Genomic DNA, 20485 nt, shown 5'->3' with positions numbered 1-20485 from the left:
CGACTGCGTCTATGAAAATTATAAAAATACTGTACATGACATTTACAAAAACGAAATCATAAAAATGAAAGCAAGAGGCTCAATTCTGGAAAGACAGAAAGCAAAGAATGTCCCCTCAACGCCCACCATTTCCACAGCTAAACCGAAGTTATACAGTTACTTTTTCACTGACATTCTAAGATGCTAAATGAAATAAAGAAAGAATGAATGTGATGTAACGGGAATTTCCATCGGTTTCCTTCACGAAGGATGAATGGAAAGTTTTGCTCCACATTTACTAAAGCAAATAAAAGTGTATTTATCCAGTGATATATTTTCCCTCTTTTTCTTTTATCTTCTTTATGCACCAACGATCGCATTATGTCTCATCAGTTATTGGAAAAAAGGAGCTCACGATCAATAAATTTCGCTTCTCCACTGAAGACTTGCAATATATGAGCTATGCTTTCTTATTCATGCCGTGTTTATCAAGGGAGAACGATTTACGATATCGCTTTGTAATCCCATTTACAAAATACATTTCATATTCTATTTTCATTCTTCAACTCTTTTCCTTTGTGGAATCTATTCGGCATCATTTTCTTCCTTAACGCTAAGAGTTAACTTTGGAAAATTATTTTATTCTTTTTCTCTTATAATGGCTTAATTAAAGACTGGTCATAATACTGGCACTACAATTCATTTTTGCGTTGAGCCATTTATTTTCCGAAATTTATTCGTTAAAGCAATCACTTACATAACTATTGTTTTTCTTAACTGGTATTTGAGTAACACACCTCTACTGATATTAATTTTGTCGGACCTTTATTAATTCTTTATTCTATTATTTTCACATGTTTTGACTTAAATCGCCTTACCGCATCCTCATCCGCTGATCTTTATTCTTAATTCAATGCACATTTCTTCGGAAGAGAAGAAAAGGAAGGAAAATGCTTTTCACCCCGTCTTTTTCCTCTCATCCCAAAACGGAGGAATAGTCTTGCCTAACCTTACGACCCAAATTTCCTCGTCCTGGATAATCCCTACCGTTCTCAGCGTCCCTTTTGGCTCTTGATATATAATCTGCATGATGAGGGTATGATGAAATTACTTTCTCTCTCTCCTCCTCCGCACTACGAGATAGATTTTTCCTCTTCTCCTGGAGAGAGAGAGAGAGAGAGAGAGAGAGAGAGATAAACATCAGACCTGCCAATGCGCACCCGTGGAATCAAGTTGTATAGAAAACGAGATAGTTTCATTGAGTTTCCACGCATTTCGTTTTCAGAGGAAAAGAAGTTCCTCAAGATTCAGCATAATCCAGCTTCGGCTATCAATTAGTTCTTTAAACATGAAATATGTGATTGCAAGATGATTTTATAAGGTAAACATACACTATACAAATTGTTTTCAAATACAGTTGCCTATTTAGTGCAACGTATAAGCAAAGATGGAAAAGACGTACATCCACTCACGTACAAATACACAAATTCATACACTGAGATTTAATGCGAGTCAGGCCGGTTAATACTGGCTACTGCACTGAATGCAACAGATCGTCTAACTACCAAGTCCTCGCTGGTGTATAAAATATCAGTTCCAGCTGCTTAAGAGTGCAAGTATCTATAAAAGTTCGTGCTAGGTGGGATGCTACAAAAGCCAAGCAAACTAGGTCAGAGAAGCAATCACAATTACCTGTTTATGCAGATAGGACAAATAAGGTTACAAATAAATTCAACAAATTGCTGAGTGCTCCTTGCATTGCAATCAATCAATCAATGAATAACACATGCTCCTTTAGGCGTAAAAAGATGATTTGGGGAAAAGAACAATAATAAATAAGTTTCAAGAGGATATATTTCCTCAATACAGAGTTTGGCAGGAAAATATTGCATTAGTTTGGGTCCTGAAGTTTATTCAAGTTGTACCCCAAAAACTGACAAACTAATGATGATAATAATCTGTTCATAAGGAAACACTTTCTCAAATCTTAGGTTTTCCCGTAGCTTCTACCCGAAGCTCCAGAGGAGGGCGTCTCAGTCCGTGAGGGCCCTAGCCATGCCCGAGAAGAGACCCCATTCGGTTCTCTTCCAAACATTCAAGCATATGCCAAGGAAAGACCTCAGACATGGGAAAGAGATGATGTACTTTTGCGTGACTGGAATTCGAATATGGCGAGATAGGGGAAGCTGTTCATTCAGCGTTTTTTTTTTAATTAAGTGTGTGTGTGTATATATATGTATATGTGTGTATATATATATATATATATATATATATATATATATATATATATATATATATATATATATATATAATTTTTTTTTTTTTTTTTGGTAGGGTGGTGGTGGCTCTTTAGCAGGTGAGGGCAAGACTTCAAGTCACAGGATGTCGCAATGGAATAGTCGTTCCCAAGTGATGATCCCACTAACTTGTCAATTTAAAAACACAAAGACTGAAGTATTCAAGGTATAAGTTTAGACAAAATAAGAATTCCAGTAATAATCACAGATTGATAATTCCACGAAGAGAAATTTAAATATACACTTAGCATGGAATTATAACATCAGAGTATCAACAGCTGTTTGGCAAGGGACTTCGTGTAAAATATATGCTTCCAGATGGTTATAAAACTGAAATCATAAAACTGAAAAATTACCTTTAATGGAATCATTTATGCACAAACATTCTTAGTGATCATCTCATAAAAATAAGTCTAAAAATTAAAGTTAAGAAAATCATCAAATAAAAAGGCACTGATTGAACAGTGAATGAAAAACATTTACTGTTCAATCAGTGCCATCTGATAGTCATTATTAAAATTCACAAATCTACATAATCTAGCTTTGAAGAGAATAAAAAAAACGAAAAACATTCAAGATCAACAATTACAACAATCCCTGTATTACAGCGCTCAGTACTGTTTCTTTCCTTCAATTCCAAGATTTAGAATTTTCTTCCTGTTTCAGTTTTCTTTAAATATTTTCAACCCTTTTCATTCTTTTACGAGGCCTTTTGTCCACTGATATCTCCGTGGTTAAACAAAAACGTGCATTAGGATAGTTGTCCTCTGGCCTAAACTTCTTAAAAAAATGAAGTAACAACCTCTAAATCACCTCTCTAAACATAATCCATTTTCCATTTCATCTTACTATGCCGGAAGGGGTCACGTCGGCCAGAAAATGAATGACCCGGGTGACACTAATTTCAGCTATTGACAAACACGTGAGAGAGAGAGAGAGAGAGAGAGAGAGAGAGAGAGAGAGAGAGAGAGAGAGAGAGAGATAAACCAAATTACCCAAGAAGTACCTGACGCTGATTGGTAAGCGTTGATGTTCCGTGTCGAAGTGACCCAAACCCAGTTGGTGGATGAGGAAGAGGGAGCGACGTTAAAAAGGGAAAATAAGAAAGAAACCACTTTTCGACGAAGGTGAGCGATTTCTAAACAAATGTTTGATAATTCCATTCTCCATTTATATTAAGAGATTCAAGTGACCGTCAGAGAACATCAATTTTGATGCGACCCTGGAACGTAGTCACAATTAGTATTGTTTTATTTTTTTCTTGCTGAAATTTCAACATGGCAAAGAAATTGAACGTACGCTCATATGTTTTCAAGTATTTATATATTAACAGTAAGTTGAGATGTGACAATGAAAATTCCCATCACAACATAAAAGCTGACGTTACAGTATTATATATACAGTATATATATATATATATATATATATATATATATATATATATATATATATATATATATATATATATATATATATATATATATATATATATATATATATATATATATATATGTATGTATGTATGTGTATGTATGTATCAAACTTGGAGGAAGGCATGCAACAGAATTATATATTCGCACGAGAAAATTATATAGATTGAAAGAGCTTTTATAATTTTACATCTACATTGCCCAGCTTCCTTTCATGAGAGATATTTTAAAAAGTAACAACTTTTTACTCCCCCTTGTGTACTACCCCCCAAAAATGCTACATTTGACTCTACTTTAGAAAATAAATCAAGATAAAGAAGAATATTTATAGCTTTTGAATGTCAAATTTTCGATACAAAACAAAAGCACAAAACAGTACATTAAGGCTATATTTAATATTTCTCTTACTACTATTTAATACTACAAAAATGCAAAAACATGAAAACATTGACTCATATGTCTACCACCATTAACTATTATACCATAGCGTAAAAGATTTCGAATAAAATAATGCAAGCAGATGATTCAGCATTGCCAGTGACATGTTAAAAAATATTTTACAATCAATAGAAAGAAACAAAATCTACTGGGTAGCGACACTTATCCTTTGTAAATATTTCCATTCCTGTCGTTCACAACATGACCACACGCGCTTCAAAAGTTACATCTGAAATACCGAAAGTTATGTCACAAATACGTGTACACTCCTTTCCAGGAAAATCAGAGAGAGAGAGAGAGAGAGAGAGAGAGAGAGAGAGAGAGAGAGGCTGAAATATTATTCAACAGACTTATTTCTCGTTGTCTGAAACTCATAAAAGCACAACACGAGATACCAAACATCCTTCATTATCTAATCTTTTCTCTTATGGATGACTATGCTCATGACATACGTCAAAATAAGACACACTAGTTAATAACTAGAATATTAAAAGTTGCAATAATCACAAGCAATGGTTTATCCATAAAAGACAAGATTTCTATGTGAGAAAGATTTGAAATTTCCTTTGCATTTCTCGTCGGATTTATCTTTTGTTGTAATACCATCGCGCAAAATATTCCAATGGCCTTTAAAAACATAGAATAAAATATAAAGAGAAACCATAAAAAAACATAGAGAGGATCATGGAATTTTAAGTGATTCAAACTTTCAACTTGGCAGACGTCTCTGGGTTTCTTTCGAGAATGCATGATGCCATAATAAAGACAGAAGAAGAAGAAGAAGAAGAAGAAGGAGAGAGAGAGAGAGAGAGAGAGAGAGAGAGAGAGAGAGAGAGAGAGAGAGAGAGAGAAAGCAAAATGACACAATTGAGGCATGTTGCTTTGGGTATTTCTGCTGTGTCTTTTACGACCTCTGAGCTATCATATTTATGCTATTAGAGAGTTTAGAGATAATTATCAGCAAAGTATAGTCGATTATATATATATATATATATATATTATATATATATATATATATATATATATATATATATATATATATATATATATATATATATATATATATATATATATATATATATATATATATATCTATATATAAAATATTACCTCCTTTCGCCCCCTTTTTGACACTAATTTAAAGTAAAAAGACTAAGTAATCAAATAGAGCAAATGTAATATGATTCACTATGAGAATTCGCCCCTACAACCTCTCCCTACTGCCTTTTTTGGGGGGGAACTCCTTTAAATCCTTTTCCTGTCCAAATGTGCTGTCGAAATCTCCTTAATTCCAGGTGCAAATCCCCACCAGAGTTAATCCTCGCCCGAGGCCGGTCAGAGGGTGCCCGGACTGCATGCGCTCCGCCATCTTGAATTTGAACCGATGTGGCCCGCCAATCCCACGTGGGCCAGAGTAATCACAAAGCCATCTGGAAGGGAAAGCTGTAACTTCCGCAGCTGTGAAAAAGAGCCCAGGACGTGACGCCCGGCCTTGGACTTGTCGGTGCCACCCCGAACGCCAGAGCTACAGCCTCTTGCTCCATTCTGCCATTGCCAAACACGTGGCTGGCAGTACAGTAACTTTTGATGTGAATTAATTCCCCCTTCACTGCCCCCCCCCTCAAAGAAGAGAATTTAAGCTCATAAAGAAAGGTAATGTACCAGGATTAAAGATTTTCCTCCTTGTGTAGCTAGGAACATGTGTTAGTCCCACGTGGGTCAGTCAGCAATTTCCATATCACTGGTATTCAGAGAGTTTAATCTCTCCCTCTCTCTCTCTCGTAGAGGTTAGGAATTCGCTAAGCAAAGATATTCTTCCTTATTGAATAAATCTCATAAATCCGTAAAAATTTGTTCAGGCCATGCGAGCCGAAAATCGTGGTTAGTACTTACATTTGTTAAAATTACCTATAAAAGAAAAGCGCATATATACATCCCTTTCTTTCCCTCACTAATTTATCCATACATCCGTACACCCCACTACATTTTTGGAGGCAATAAACTTTAGCGAAATTTCCCTCGTTCATTCATTACAAAAGGGTAGGCTAGGTAGCTAAGCCGAGACTACGTTGTATTTGTTCGCTGTATTTGTTCATTGTTTCTCTTCACGCGCCTGTGAGAACCCCCTGTCCCATGGGATTACTAAAGTATTTGTTAAAAAATTCGAGCAGTTAGAAATTTGCAACAATCACCGACCCATCGCCCGTCACCGATCAAGATGTGAAAAAAAAATAACGATGAACAATTTCTGGGCGGTTTTCAGTACGGATAACTATATCCAAGAGATTTGGCAATAAAATACAAATCTAGCATTAACGCCTGGCCCAATTTTCATAACCTATACTAGTTTAATTTTTTATCTTAATCTGGGTTTGTATTTCTCAAAGTGAAACCGATATTCAAGTTATTTCTAAATCAGTATCCAATGATATATTCTCCTTCACTCGTTCATAGGGACATTCAAACGTATAAATGAAGCGACTGTTCAATGAACATTCACATGTAGGCTACCTGTTAGTTATTAAATAAAAAATACAGCACTAGAAAAAATCTGAAATCCCATCATAAGTGAGAACCATGAGAGTGAAAAGTCTGTCATAAAGAAAGTGAAAGGTAACGTTCTTTATACAATAAAGAAGAAATTTTATTAATGGTTACCAATCTTAATACTATAGGAACTAAACTAAGAATAAAAAATCCACATTGGTCTCATTATATGAGGTCTGATTTCAGTTCCATTAATCTTCGGTACTCGTGATTAGATGCCCATCCTGGCGTCATACTATACACAATTAATTTTATAATTAAAGAGAATGAGTTTGACGTCATTTTCAATTAAATCATTAACTCAGGCGTGTAGCTTTATATAAGCATTAGGCAGCAAGTCAGCCATTAATGAAAAGTCATTGTAATAAATACTAGCGTGCTCTTACTGCTGCCTGGGCTACAGAGGCTTTTAGCGTTAAGAAAAAAAATGGCGCTGACGTTGTCCTTCTAAATGTCATTCATACTTAGAAATGCCTATACAGTAATCATATTTTTTTAAACTTATTATTAATAACTTGCATTTGCTTTATCCACTGAAATATCCCTGGTGAGCATTTAAGAATAGCAGTAAATATTCACCAACTACAGTAGGTTTCTATTCATACACACATACGAATACATGCATACAAACACACAACACACACACCACATAACTAAAGTACAATGACTATGACCTCCGAGCCATTAGAGAGGTCTAAGCTGATATCGGTTTTGCTGTACAAATGCCTGTCGAAATCAGTTTCATGTACTTAGAATCGTTATCAGCCCACCTTCACCACGAAAGCTCATTGGTAAGTTTGTAACACGTGGCCAGTTATGAATTTTTGTTACATACACCGGAGCATTTTTATTATATTCACAAATATTAATCCACAAATTTCGTCAAATACCGAATTCACTAAAACTTAGGATAGTTTACACCCAACGGGAGTTATAATTGATAAGTGATTTGTTACCAGTGGGATTCGAACTGCCGCCAGTTTGGGAAAACAGCGAAATTGCAGTGGCTATGCCAGTCGAATTCAGGTTTTGTTCTTAGTCATATATACAATATATATATATATATATATATATATATATATATATATATATATATATATATATATATATATATATATATATATATATATATATATATATATATACACACATATATATATATGTAACGAGGACAGAATTAACACCTTTTTGAAGGTGTACGTAACGTGCTCCAACGATCTTTATTCATGAAACGGAGGCGTATGAACGTTCGCTCACGGCAACACTTACATCTATTTTTCTCCTCTTTCTCTCTCTCTCTCTCTCTCTCTCTCTCTCACCGTGTATCACCTCTCTCTCTCTCTGTGTATCGCCTCTCTCTCTCTCTCTCATCGTTTTCCAGAAGTTCACCCACCAAATCGCACTCATTCTCACCAAATCGATTAAATGGACCATTTAAAGAAACGCAATAGTTTCTACAAAAATAGGTTTATTATTCAAATAACCCAACAAGAAATGAACAAAACAAAGCAAAGATTAAAATGCATAATAAATGAAATATCGAGTTAGATAACTAAACTCTGAACTGCAAAACACTTCTGATTAAAGAAGTCTCACTATGGCTAATAGCCTGAAAATATCCAAACTCACACATACTCCCCAAATCAATAACTAGTCATGTCAAAAGCAGTCTACCACATGTTATTCGAACCAGTCCACACTGTCCACCGACATCTGTCCACAGACATCTGTCGGAAGAATCAAACATGATAGAAAACTCCCAAAAATATATGAAATGCAAAACACAATAATGGAAAGTGTAAAATGCATAGCCAAGATATGGCAAACGTAACATGACAAAATAATAATATGAAAGAGGCATGAATATTCATATTAAATCTCCCACACCAGTTCAAAAGTTCATAATGATTAGAAAATCATGGTAAAAATCACAAGTTCAATTTTCTCCCATAAAACAGAGATTTCAAAGTCTACCTTATCTGCCGATTCAAAGCCTGGATCCTCTCCAAAGCTACGTCTAGACAACTGCAGTTCTATCACGTTAATGAACGATCAAACTCACTTTTAGGGCAGATTTTGGCACAATCTAGATCAAATTAACGCACGTACTCACGAATATACATAACACTTCGAAGATCACCTGACTGGCAATATTGCTGAGAATCAAACTATTTGCTGAACACAAAGATTTTACCTCGAGTCTCTCGACCTACTTCCATCTGACTCCATAAATTCTTTCATCACATCTTAAAGCATTGAAGCTATGAAATGCATATATGTGTCCTTTAAAATTGTAGCAGCCATATTTTCTGAAATAGAGCTCGGCCACCACATAAGAGCGTCTCGCTCTCCTTAACGGCAAACTAAAACAAAAGCATATGTATAAAACATAACAGATAGAGCTATGCTCAATTAGCAATGTCTACTGCACTGCAGCTTTAAGGACTGCTCTCATGACGCACTTCCAAAGTCACTGGGTTTGAGTTCTTAGAGCCTTTACATGTAATCTTACAAACACGAATAAGCTTTACTACTCCCACAACAAGAATTATCAGTAAAATAGCTATTAAGACAATTAAAATTAATGCATAATATATTCTGATACTCGAACATCACGGAATCGTCAATGTCTTCCAACGGTGGAACCGTCATTGGCACCTTGGTTGTAGGTACCTCCACTACCAAATGCTCGTTATGCGTATGACGCATAATTATCTTCTCGGAACTGTTGAATACAGCACGGCTAAGTACGAGAAATTCCGTAGACATGATTCTGCAGGATGAATCGAACTGCTCGGACCCTCGATGAACGAATGTCGTCGACTTGTTGCTCTGGCACATCATTGTAACTGCATACTCCTTGTAAAAACACGGCAGGAAGAGTACTGGTGGACTCAATGTGGTAATCTCGCAGGAACTGTCTAAAGTCACATTCTGTCGGAGTCTGTCCATGAACTAATGATAACTCACAACCACCCACAGACACAACTCGCAACTGGAAAATACTACTGTCACACACACACCTCTCTCTAACTAAAGCACAACTCGTCTTACAATCAACTCCCGAACCTTGATATTGATCTCCCAAAATGAACATGGTCTCTACTCTATCCCATGTCACTACTGAGTCTCCCAAAATGACTCGAAAAAGGTCTAATAACAAAAAGGTTTCATGTTACTGAACCAAACAAAACCACTAATGCAAAAGTCAAACACTCACAATGTGAACCAATTCCAAGTTTGTATCTCAGAATAATCACAGTCAACTCACTATTAAGCACACAACTCTACGGAACTCACTCACAAAAAAATTCTATCCAACAGAAAAAAAAAATACTCCTATCCAAACACTAAAAGGTATCATATCTCGTAAAGACATGAAAGTTCTACTCCGGTTAGCAAATATTTCGCAACACCTGACTAACTCTCAACAAAATAGCAATTGACGTAATGGCAATCGCTCCCATGATCATAACAATTACAATTACTCACAATACAGCTCCTTTATTTTAAAAAAAAAAGAAACTGGAAAAAAATCCAAATACTCAAATACGATCTCCCAACCCGAAAAAAAAGATCAGACTTGTTCGGTCCGATATACTAAGTACCTCCCCAAAAAAAATAATCTAAACAACACACACATTGCGTCAGATGATGAAATACATCATAACACAATAACACACTAACACTCACACCTGGGTCAAATCTCGTATGAAATTAGCCCATGTCTCAACTTCTAAAATCATTCGAAAACAAATGACTAAGAACTTCAACATCTAAAATGAACAAGAGAAAAAAAAATAAAAAATAAATATCATATATATACAAACATTAACCCACTTATCCCTCTAACTATATACAAACGTTCCATTACATCCCAACTTTCTTTAACTTCGAAATATGGGTCAATTTCGTCACTCCAGTGTTTACATCTTTAACTACAAATCTATTCCCTCTTTTGATCTCTACAATCTCAAAAGGTCCGTGGAACTTCGGACTTAATTTATAATTCAGATCATTCCGAACATTCACTTTAACAAACACTCTATCACCCATCGAAAAAGCCACTCCCCTCGATTTCGCGTTACTTTTCTCTACCATTGCACGCGAACTAAGTTCAAGTTCTTTACTGATACGTGCAAATCTTTCTCGCTGTATTTATCAATGAAGTGACCGTAACATCACCCTGAACACACTCTGGTAACAAATCAAAAGGTCCTTTCAACTTGTATCCATACAAAGCTTCTGCTGGAGATATCTTAATTGTGTCATTCATCATAGTATTGATACTATATCGCACTTCATCCAAAGATCTGTCCCAATGTGTATCGGAACCTCCCACCGTCATGCGCAAAGCTTCGATTACTTTCCGATTCGCCCTCTCACACAACCCATTCGCTTCAGGTCTATACGGGATTATAGATACTTTCTTTATCCCCAACAAATTAGCAAGACCGTCTAAAGTCTTATTAATAAACTCCCTACCATTGTCTGTGATCAGACATTCTGGAACACCATATCGACAAATTATCCCTTAAAAAACGCTATAGCAACTTCCTCAGCTGATTTGTATTTCAGTGGGAAAATCTCGACAAAGCGAGTCAACTCATCAACAACTACTAATAAATGTCTATAACCATAAGCGGACTCTGAGAAGTTACCCAGAATATCCATATGCACTCTCTGAAACGGCCTATGTGGTATGGGATATGAACCCAAACGACACGACACTGTCGTCGCTGGCTTATTCGCATTGCAAATAGCACACTTCTTCACAAAGGCTTCTACTGCGGAAAACATATTTTTCCAAAAGAACTTTGACCTGACGTTTTCATACGTCTTGTCTACACCCAAATGAGGAGAACCAAATTTACAATGTACAATGTCTAGAACTTGTGGTACTAGACTCTCTGGCACGATGATTTGTGTAATCTCACCCATGCTTTGAGTACTTCAAAGTTATACTTAACTTTTCTCACCAATAAATTATTCTCCAACTCTAGACCAGAAAAAGGCAACTTATACCCTTTCTTCGGTGAAACTCCCTTAAGAAATGCCTTAGCATCTGACAACAATTTATCTTCATCTTGCTTTTGTTCCAGCAAGCCTATGTCCCAAGTGACATTTTCACCCGTAATATAACACACTGCGTTACTCTCACTATCACGAATAACAATCTCTCCCGAGACTGCCGACTCACTATTTCTCCCCGAAGTATGCACTGTAGGAACGTGTATGTCCTCTACATGCGATCTCTCAGAACTACTAATATCAGAGACATTAGACACCAAATATTTACTCTCTTCTCCCACACAGGATTCGGTGTGTATTTCCTCATCCTCGACCGGAAAATATCTGCTCAATGCATCTGCAACTACATTATGCTTACCTTCAATGTATTTGAGGTTTGCATCAAAATCTCTCAATGTTAGGAACCAACGTGCTCTCTTGGGCGACAAATTTGGCTTATTAAAAGCTCTAACAACGGTTGATGATCTGTAAAAATCTCAACTTTATTTCCCAACAACAACATCTTAAAGTGAACAAGGCTAGAGACGACTGCGAAAGCCTCCTTGTCCACAACTGACATCAGCCTTTCGTTACTACCACGTGTTTTGAACTTTCTGCTATAAAAAGCAATTGGGTGTAATTTCCCCTCAAATTTCTGCATCAAACACGCACCTATACCTTCCTGACTCGCGTCAGTCACTAAGGTGAACGGTTGACTAAAATCTGAAACTTCAAAACTGGTGGGTTCACCAAAGCGTTCTTAAGCTTCTCAAAAGCTAACTGTTGACTATCACCCCAAACAAACTTAACGTCTTCTCGTAACAAATCTGTCAATGGAGACGCTATTGTAGAAAAATTCCGCACAAAAACGGCGAAAGAAACCCGACATACCTAGGAACGAACGAATCTGTTTCCTGGTTTTGGGAACTGGAAAATTCACAATGGCTTTAACTTTCTCATCATTCACTCTAACTCCCTCTTTAGAGATAACATGTCCTAAATAGACAATTTTTCTCTTCAGAAACTCACATTTGGCCAATTTGACCTTTAACCCAGCGAACCGTAATCGCTTAAGGACTTCTTTTAACACCTTTAGATGTTCTTCAATTGTATCTGTGCATATGAGAATATCATCCATGTACACAAACACCGACTTTCCTAACAAGCCATGAAGTACTGTGTTAACCAGTCTAGTAAATGTTATTGGGGACCCTTGTAATCCAAAAGGCATCCTATTAAACTCATGTAATGTCCCTTTGGTACCGAAAATGCTGTATATTTACGGCTACTCTCACAAAGGGGAACTTGTAAAAACCCTTGCATAAGATCTATAGATGAATATATATTCTTGCCACCGATCTCAACAAACAAATCAGGCAAACAAGCTACCGGATATCTATCTGGGCATGTTTTTCATTCAATTTACGAAAATCTACACAAACTCTGATACTACCGTCTTTCTTAGGAACTGCAAGCAAAGGAAAATTAAACGGAGAATTGACGGTCTGATAATGCCTTCCGACTCCCACTTCTGAACTTCTTTTTCTACTTCTTCTCTGATCTTAAAAGGAATTCGATATGCTGGAATATATATGGGATTTGTACCCTTTTCTAGGCGGATTGAATGTTCTAAAACATCTGTAACTCCTAATTTATCTCCCTTCAAAGCAATGATATCTAGATATTCTTTCAACACTTTCTCTACTTTATCTGAATACTCAGGATAATCAACTTTAGCCAAGTGTTCATGTAGAACCTGACTTCGGAACTGTTGCTCCTCGTTAGGAAACATATTCCCGTCTCCACAAAAACTCACTAATTTATGCTCTTCCTTAAACTCTTCAAAATCAATTACATAAGTACCCTTGTGATATTTTTTTCACTGAGTCTTGATAGCTAACTAATTCTACTGAAGTCACGCCTGCGACTGAAATTTCATTCACTGACACCGTACTCACAACGTCTTTGAATTTCTCGGTTCCCTCAACAACGCACACTTGAGAAGGAAACTTCTTCTCTTTCAGCGACACTTTAACTAATGTAGGAACTCGCGGTTGCAATTCAACATCTTCCAACAAAATCCTTTGAAAGATCTTTGCGGAATATCTTCACTCTCTAATGACTGTGTTACACATGTCTCAGACTGTGTCTTAGGTTTCTCACAAGTTTTTTCCTGTGTATATATGGAACAAAACAACCCGACTCACCTATTGTAATCCCTGAACTCCCGTAAGAATGTTGATGTTATGTCGCATACAAGAAGGGTGTCCTAGCAAAATCATTTCACCTAAGGCTAATCCTTCTATGACCAAAAATGATTCTACTATTGTCTTTCCACCGATACAAAGCGTAAGAAATGACGAACCTAAAATATTCAGTTTCCTCAGCTTGTACATCACACACTGTCTCACTAGAAGGGGACTAATTTGCACTCTGGAAACCTCGAGTGAAAAAGGTCAGCATTTACTAAGTTAACTGAGCTACCAGAATCAATGAAAATAGAAATTTCATTGCCATTAGAGAATCCACGTACAATCGGCCTAGGTTCTAGTGACTCTACGACCTGATTAGTCATTATCCTGTGTCCGTTTTCGAACTTATCTTGTGAAAATTCTGCTGTTCCTTTGTGTATCTAGAACTTGCATCATGTGGAATTCTCCTGTCATATCTAGAAAAACCTCCCCGTGACTTCCTGAATAATCTCTATTCTTTGTGGCTGGGCAAAATCTCCATCCATGATCTGAAGATTTGCAAACTGAACAATATCTCACTCTGCAATTTGACTTACTATGGCCTATTTTATCACAATTAAAACAACGTATCGTTGTGACTGATCTCTCTGGAATTTTCTTCGATTCTACTCGTGCACATGTCTTCGCTGTTGCATCATTTCCCGAATGCGAGCGACTATCATTATTCTGTGGTTTGGAAACCGCAGCTGACATCTTGCACCTCCTGTACAAAACTACTGTCCAGTGTCGGGCATTTTGCTAGATTTTTGTTAATCTGTGCAAACAAAAGGATTCGTCTGTATCCTGATCAATTCTCTTATCAAAACTATCTACAATTACATCTGGGACTGACGTTAAAAGGCAAGCAAAGTGTAACAATCTTTCAAAATTATCTAAGGAGATATTATTCCCAGTTACCCATGGAGAACCTGTTATAGATTTCTTTAACTCAACTACTGCATCAAATAAATTCGCACTGTATGTGACTAGTGAATCATTGCCCTTCTTTATTTTGAGAAACTCTCGCAAATTCGAACTGCGCATTCACGTTGAACTCCGCCATAAGTAGCTCGTAGAAATTTCTGCAGTTCATTCCAAGTTTTGCACCTTCTGAACCCGAAACTGCGTGCTCGTTTCCCAATATCTCCTTTATCTAAATCCAGAAATGATTTAGCCTCTGTTAAAGCTTCAGCGCCATTCGTAATTTTCTTGGAATTCAGATAATTGTTCACTGACTCAATGAAAGTTTCTATATTTTGGGTTGGCTTTCCATCAACTAACCCTTTAAAATTTGTAATTCCCCCACAAATGTTCGTCACTTTATGCACCACAATTGATTGGGATGTGCTTGCTGCATCGTCCGGCATTTTGTGAGTAATCACACGCCCTGAGCGTAACAACATAAAAAGAGAAACCAAAAGAACACTAGAGAAAGGCACAAGTTACCCCTCTAAAAGAAGAATAGAAAACGGCGTTCTGCGCAACTTACGAGAATGGGGTACTTACCAATTTTGAAACAGAAAACGAAGTACCTATCTCTCAACTTGCTAACCTGTGACGTCACCCATTCGACGACTAAGCATCCGCAGCGCGATTATTGTTGAATCATCATTTGCGTAATTAACTCACAATTGCCACTATTCACACTTATTTGGGTATCTTGTTAACCCCAAAATTGCTCTAGAGATCATCCAGATCTATTTCACAACTCCCCACTCCCAGTACTCGAATAGAAACGGAAAAAAAAGAAAAGGTTCCCCGTATTTCACACGTAATCACGACCTACTCAGTCATTCAACACTGACCCGTCGCCTTAGCTCTTAGGTGAAGTCGCCTATGCCTTGGGCATCAACGTTACCAATTAGTCTATTAGCAATCTCCCTCTTTCGCCATCATTAAAGACATTAAAATCATGCTGTCACCATTTAAAATCAAAAAGACACCCGCTGCCGCCATTTCATTCAGACACGGCTGCCACCATTACTCAACACCGCTGCCGCCATTAATTCTGTAACGAGGACAGAATTAACACCTTTTGAAAGTGTACGTAACGTGCTCAACGATCTTTATTCATGAAACGGAGGCGTATGAACGTTCGCTCACGGCAACACCCATCTATTTTTCTCCTCTCTCTCTCTCTCTCTCTCTCTCTCTCTCTCTCACCGTGTATCACCTCTCTCTCTCTCTCTCTGTATCGCCTCTCTCTCTCTCTCTCTCATCGTTTTCAAGTTCACCCACCCGAATCTCACTCATTCTCACCAAATCAATTAAATGGACCATTTAAAGAAACGCAATAGTTTCTACAAAAATAGGTTTATTATTCAAATAACCCAACAAGAAATGAACAAAACAAAGCAAAGATTAAAATGCATAATAAATGAAATATCGAGTTAGATAACTAAACTCTGAACTGCAAAACACTTCTGATTAAAGAAGTCTCACTATGGCTAATAGCCTGAAAATATCCAAACTCACACATACTCCCCAAATCAATAACTAGTCATGTCAAAAAAACAGTCTACCACATGTTATTCGGACCAGTCCACACTGTCCACCGACATCTGTCCACAGACATCTGTCGGAAGAATCAAACATGATAGAAAACTCCCAAAAATATATGAAATGCAAAAACACAATAATGGAAAGTGTAAAATGCATAGCCAAGATATGGCAAACGTAACATGACAAAATAATAATATAAAAGAGGTATGAATATTCATATTAAATCTCCCACACCAGTTCAAAAGTTCATAATGATTAGAAAATCATAGTAAAAATCACAAGTTCAATTTTCTCCCATAAAAACAGAGATTTCAAACTCTACCTTATCTGCCGATTCAAAGCCTGGATCCTCTCCAAAGCTACGTCTAGACAACTGCAGTTCTATCACGTTAATGAACGATCAAACTCACTTTTAGGGCAGATTTTGGCACAATCTAGATCAAATTAACGCACGTACTCACGAATATACATAACACTTCGGAAGATCACCTGACTGGCAATATTGCTGAGGAATCAAACTATTTGCTGAACACAAAGATTTTACCTCGAGTCTCTCGACCTACTTCCATCTGACTCCATAAATTCTTTCATCACATCTTAAAGCATTGAAGCTATGAAATGCATATATAATCCTTTAAAATTGTAGCAGCCATATTTTCTGAAATATATATATATACACACACACACACACACACACATATATATATATATATATATATATATATATATATATATATATATGTGTGTGTGTGTGTGTGTGTGTATACATATAGCTTAGCGTAAGGAATCAGGAGTCAATCCATATTAAAAATCATCAATAAAGGAAAGAGGACACACACGCACAGATGTACAAGCTGTCTTTATTCCGTTTCGTAGTTATCCATTTCATCAGGGTTGTTAAAATGAAACACGAAATTGTTTGTAAAATCATAAAAATAAAACTAAAAATTATGAACTGGAAAAGCTGAAAATTATTCATACAAAATTTCAGAAATATACACAGCATTAAAATTAAAGAAAGGAACAAAATTTTTAAAATCTCTACATTAAAATGAAAGGTAACAGAATATACAGTAAACTAAAAATGAAAATAGCCGTGAAATGAGCTACAGAACAAAAGATTAACGACCGACCTAGAGGAGTGACAGCGTTAGACTAAACGTAAATATATATAGAAACAACACAAGTCAAGAATAGATAAATACAGAAGGGGGCGGGGGGAGGACGTATGAGTGTTTAACTATGGAACAAGTTGTTTAATGAAAAATGATTCCAGAATAACAAGGTCTTGAGGGTTGGTGGTATGGACTAAAATGCAGTCTTTATTATCGAAATCACTCCAAATATCAGAAATTACTCCAAAATGTGTAAAACACATATCGGTAATAAAGAAGTGGGAGGGGAGGGGGAGGGAAGAGTGAGGGGTAGGAGGAAGGGTGACTGGGGAGAGAGAGGGGAAGGGGAGGGAAGTGGAAGGGGGAGTAGGAGGGGTGAGGGGAGGGGATGGGTGATGGAAGTGAAGGGGAAAGGGGAGGGGAAGTGGATGGGAAGGGAAGAGAGGGGAAGGGGAAGAGAGGGGAAGGGGAGGGAAGAGGGAAGGTGAGGGGAGGGGAGGAGGAAGGGGGAGGAGAGTGGAATGAAAAGGGAAGGTGAAGGGAAGGGAATAGAGAGAGGAGGGGAAGGAAGGGGATGGAAGAGGGAAGGTGAGGGGGAGGAAGAAGGAGAGAATGAGGAAGGGAAGGAAGGGAGAGGAGATGAGGGGAGGTGGAAGGGGATGGAAATGGGAAGGGGAGGGAAGGAAGGAGGGGGAGGACACAGCTAAATTAACACGGACGTTAAGGGAAGGGGATGGATGAGGGAAGGGGAGGGGGCCAGGAAGATGGAAGTAGAGAGGGGAGGGGAGGAGGGGAAGGGCAGGAGAGGGGGAAGGAAGGGGAGAGGGGAGAGGAGGGGATGGGGAAGGGGGATGGAAGAGGGAAGGGGAGAGGAAGGAAGAGGGAAGGAGAGGGGGAGGACACAGCTAAATTAATACTTGATCTTGTGCTTGGAGAGGGTAGGGAAAGAGAAGGGGAGGGGATGGAAGAGGGAAAGGGAGGGGAGGGAAGGGGAAGGGAGGACACAGCTAAATTAACACTTGTTCTCGTGTTCGGGGAGGGAAGGGGAAGGGAAGGGAGAGGAGGGGAAGGGGATGGGAGAAGGAAAGGGAGGGAAGATGGAAGGTGAGGGGGAGGGGTAGGAGGAAGGGAAGGAGAGGGAGAGTTTAGTATTATATGGATAGATAGATAGACAGACAGATGGACAGATATATAGAAAATTGAGAGTAAGTCAGCCACCCTCTCCTAACCCCACTTGCTATTCTCACACATTAAGAACACGGCATCTCTTCTAATGTCGTGAGCAGTCCGTACCTGAGCATTTGGAAATTTGAATTTTGGGGGCTACTTTGAATGGCCCACTGTACCTCTAAGATTCATTATTTCAACAAACAAACGCCAAAAGGCAACCCTCCAGAATACGAGCTTTCAGGAAACTAAGTTTCACGGCTGTATCTTTTACCGTTATTGCTCCACAGGTATGTTAGGACCGTCACCCACCAATCCCACCCTGTTACCACATCCCCTGAACGCCAAAAATCAATATCTAGATCTCCGGAACAGCTTAACGGATTTCGATAAAATTTGGCACGATTAGAAATCTTAGTAGGAAACATCTAAAGCCAGAGTTTCATCCCGGTCGGTTGAATATTTCCAGAGTTATAGAGGGTCAAATTCGGGTTTTTTGTGTACTCCGGGTTGCTGGCGGTTGATATTTGGATTGTTATGTTTTCAAACTGTTCTTTAACAGCAGTACTCAAATGTATACTTCCAGTGTCAAAGCTAATCAGAAAAAACTACGCAAAACAGGTGTTACCATTCCTAGATTCAATATCACCGACAGGACAGTTTTTAACTGTTCCAGTTATTCTTTAACTAAACAAGAAGGGTTCCCTCTCTTCTTTGGATTAGATTTTTACTTAAGCTTTTTTTAAACCCTCATATATACAGTTTTTTAGTAGAGTTCTTATTTTCCAGACTGATGAATCTCAATTTGAATCTTGACGTGTCCTCCTTACGCCTACAAATGCAGACCCAGGACCAGGAAACAGTTAAAAACAAACAACCAATTGGTTTCCTTTCTTCAAAAAAGAATTCCTTCCTATTCTTAAACCTTTAGCTAAGTTCCCGGTTCCCTTGCTTGCCCACTTGGCTGAAAATGATTAGTCTTAAAAATCCCTTTGACTTTAAAATGCGATTTTACCTCAAGACTCTAATTATGGTAAGTTTCGATGTATGTGTGTTTGTGTGTGTGTGTGTGTGTGTGTATATGTATATATATATATATATATATATATATATATATATATATATATATATATATATATATATATATATATATATATATATATATATATATATATAGTTGTATTCTTCTCAATCACGAAGATAAAATATCTCGATGTACTCCACAATGAAAAAGGAAATAGCATCTTAATTTGTCCCAACAGTTTCGCCTTCCATCAGGCCTCTTCCGAGGAACTTTATTGACTAATCAGTTTAAGTAAAACATATACTGGACTATGTTTACATTTGACTTCAAGACTTACATAAAACATAAACAAGTAAAAATGGTTAACGGTGCTTACAACTGTTACAGGATAATATAAAATATAAACTGTCTAGTACAAAGTTCGTCCAACAGAAAAGGCTGACAGTCTAATGAGGCTAAACAGGTAATGAAGTGAATACCTAAGTCAATATATTACATAATTTATACTGGTTTTTCATGATATATAGAAAGAACGGGTCTGTCTTGAATAAGCCTATACTGCCATTAAAGTTATTTATTGTTTTCCCTATATTGAATACACATGCCGCTTCTATTAGATTTCTTTCTATAAAATAATTGTTTCTGAACAAGATCCTTGCTTGAGATCACTGAACTCGACAAAAACATTCTCTAGCATGTTTACTAATGGCACTGTTTCTTTTATCATTAGCGATACTATACTTAT

The sequence above is a fragment of the Macrobrachium rosenbergii genome, chromosome 5, assembly GCF_040412425.1.
Source record: "Macrobrachium rosenbergii isolate ZJJX-2024 chromosome 5, ASM4041242v1, whole genome shotgun sequence".
NCBI classification, from domain to species: Eukaryota; Metazoa; Arthropoda; class Malacostraca; order Decapoda; family Palaemonidae; genus Macrobrachium; species Macrobrachium rosenbergii.
The sequence above is the reverse complement of the archived record's forward strand: the minus strand, read 5'-3'. Positions refer to the sequence as shown.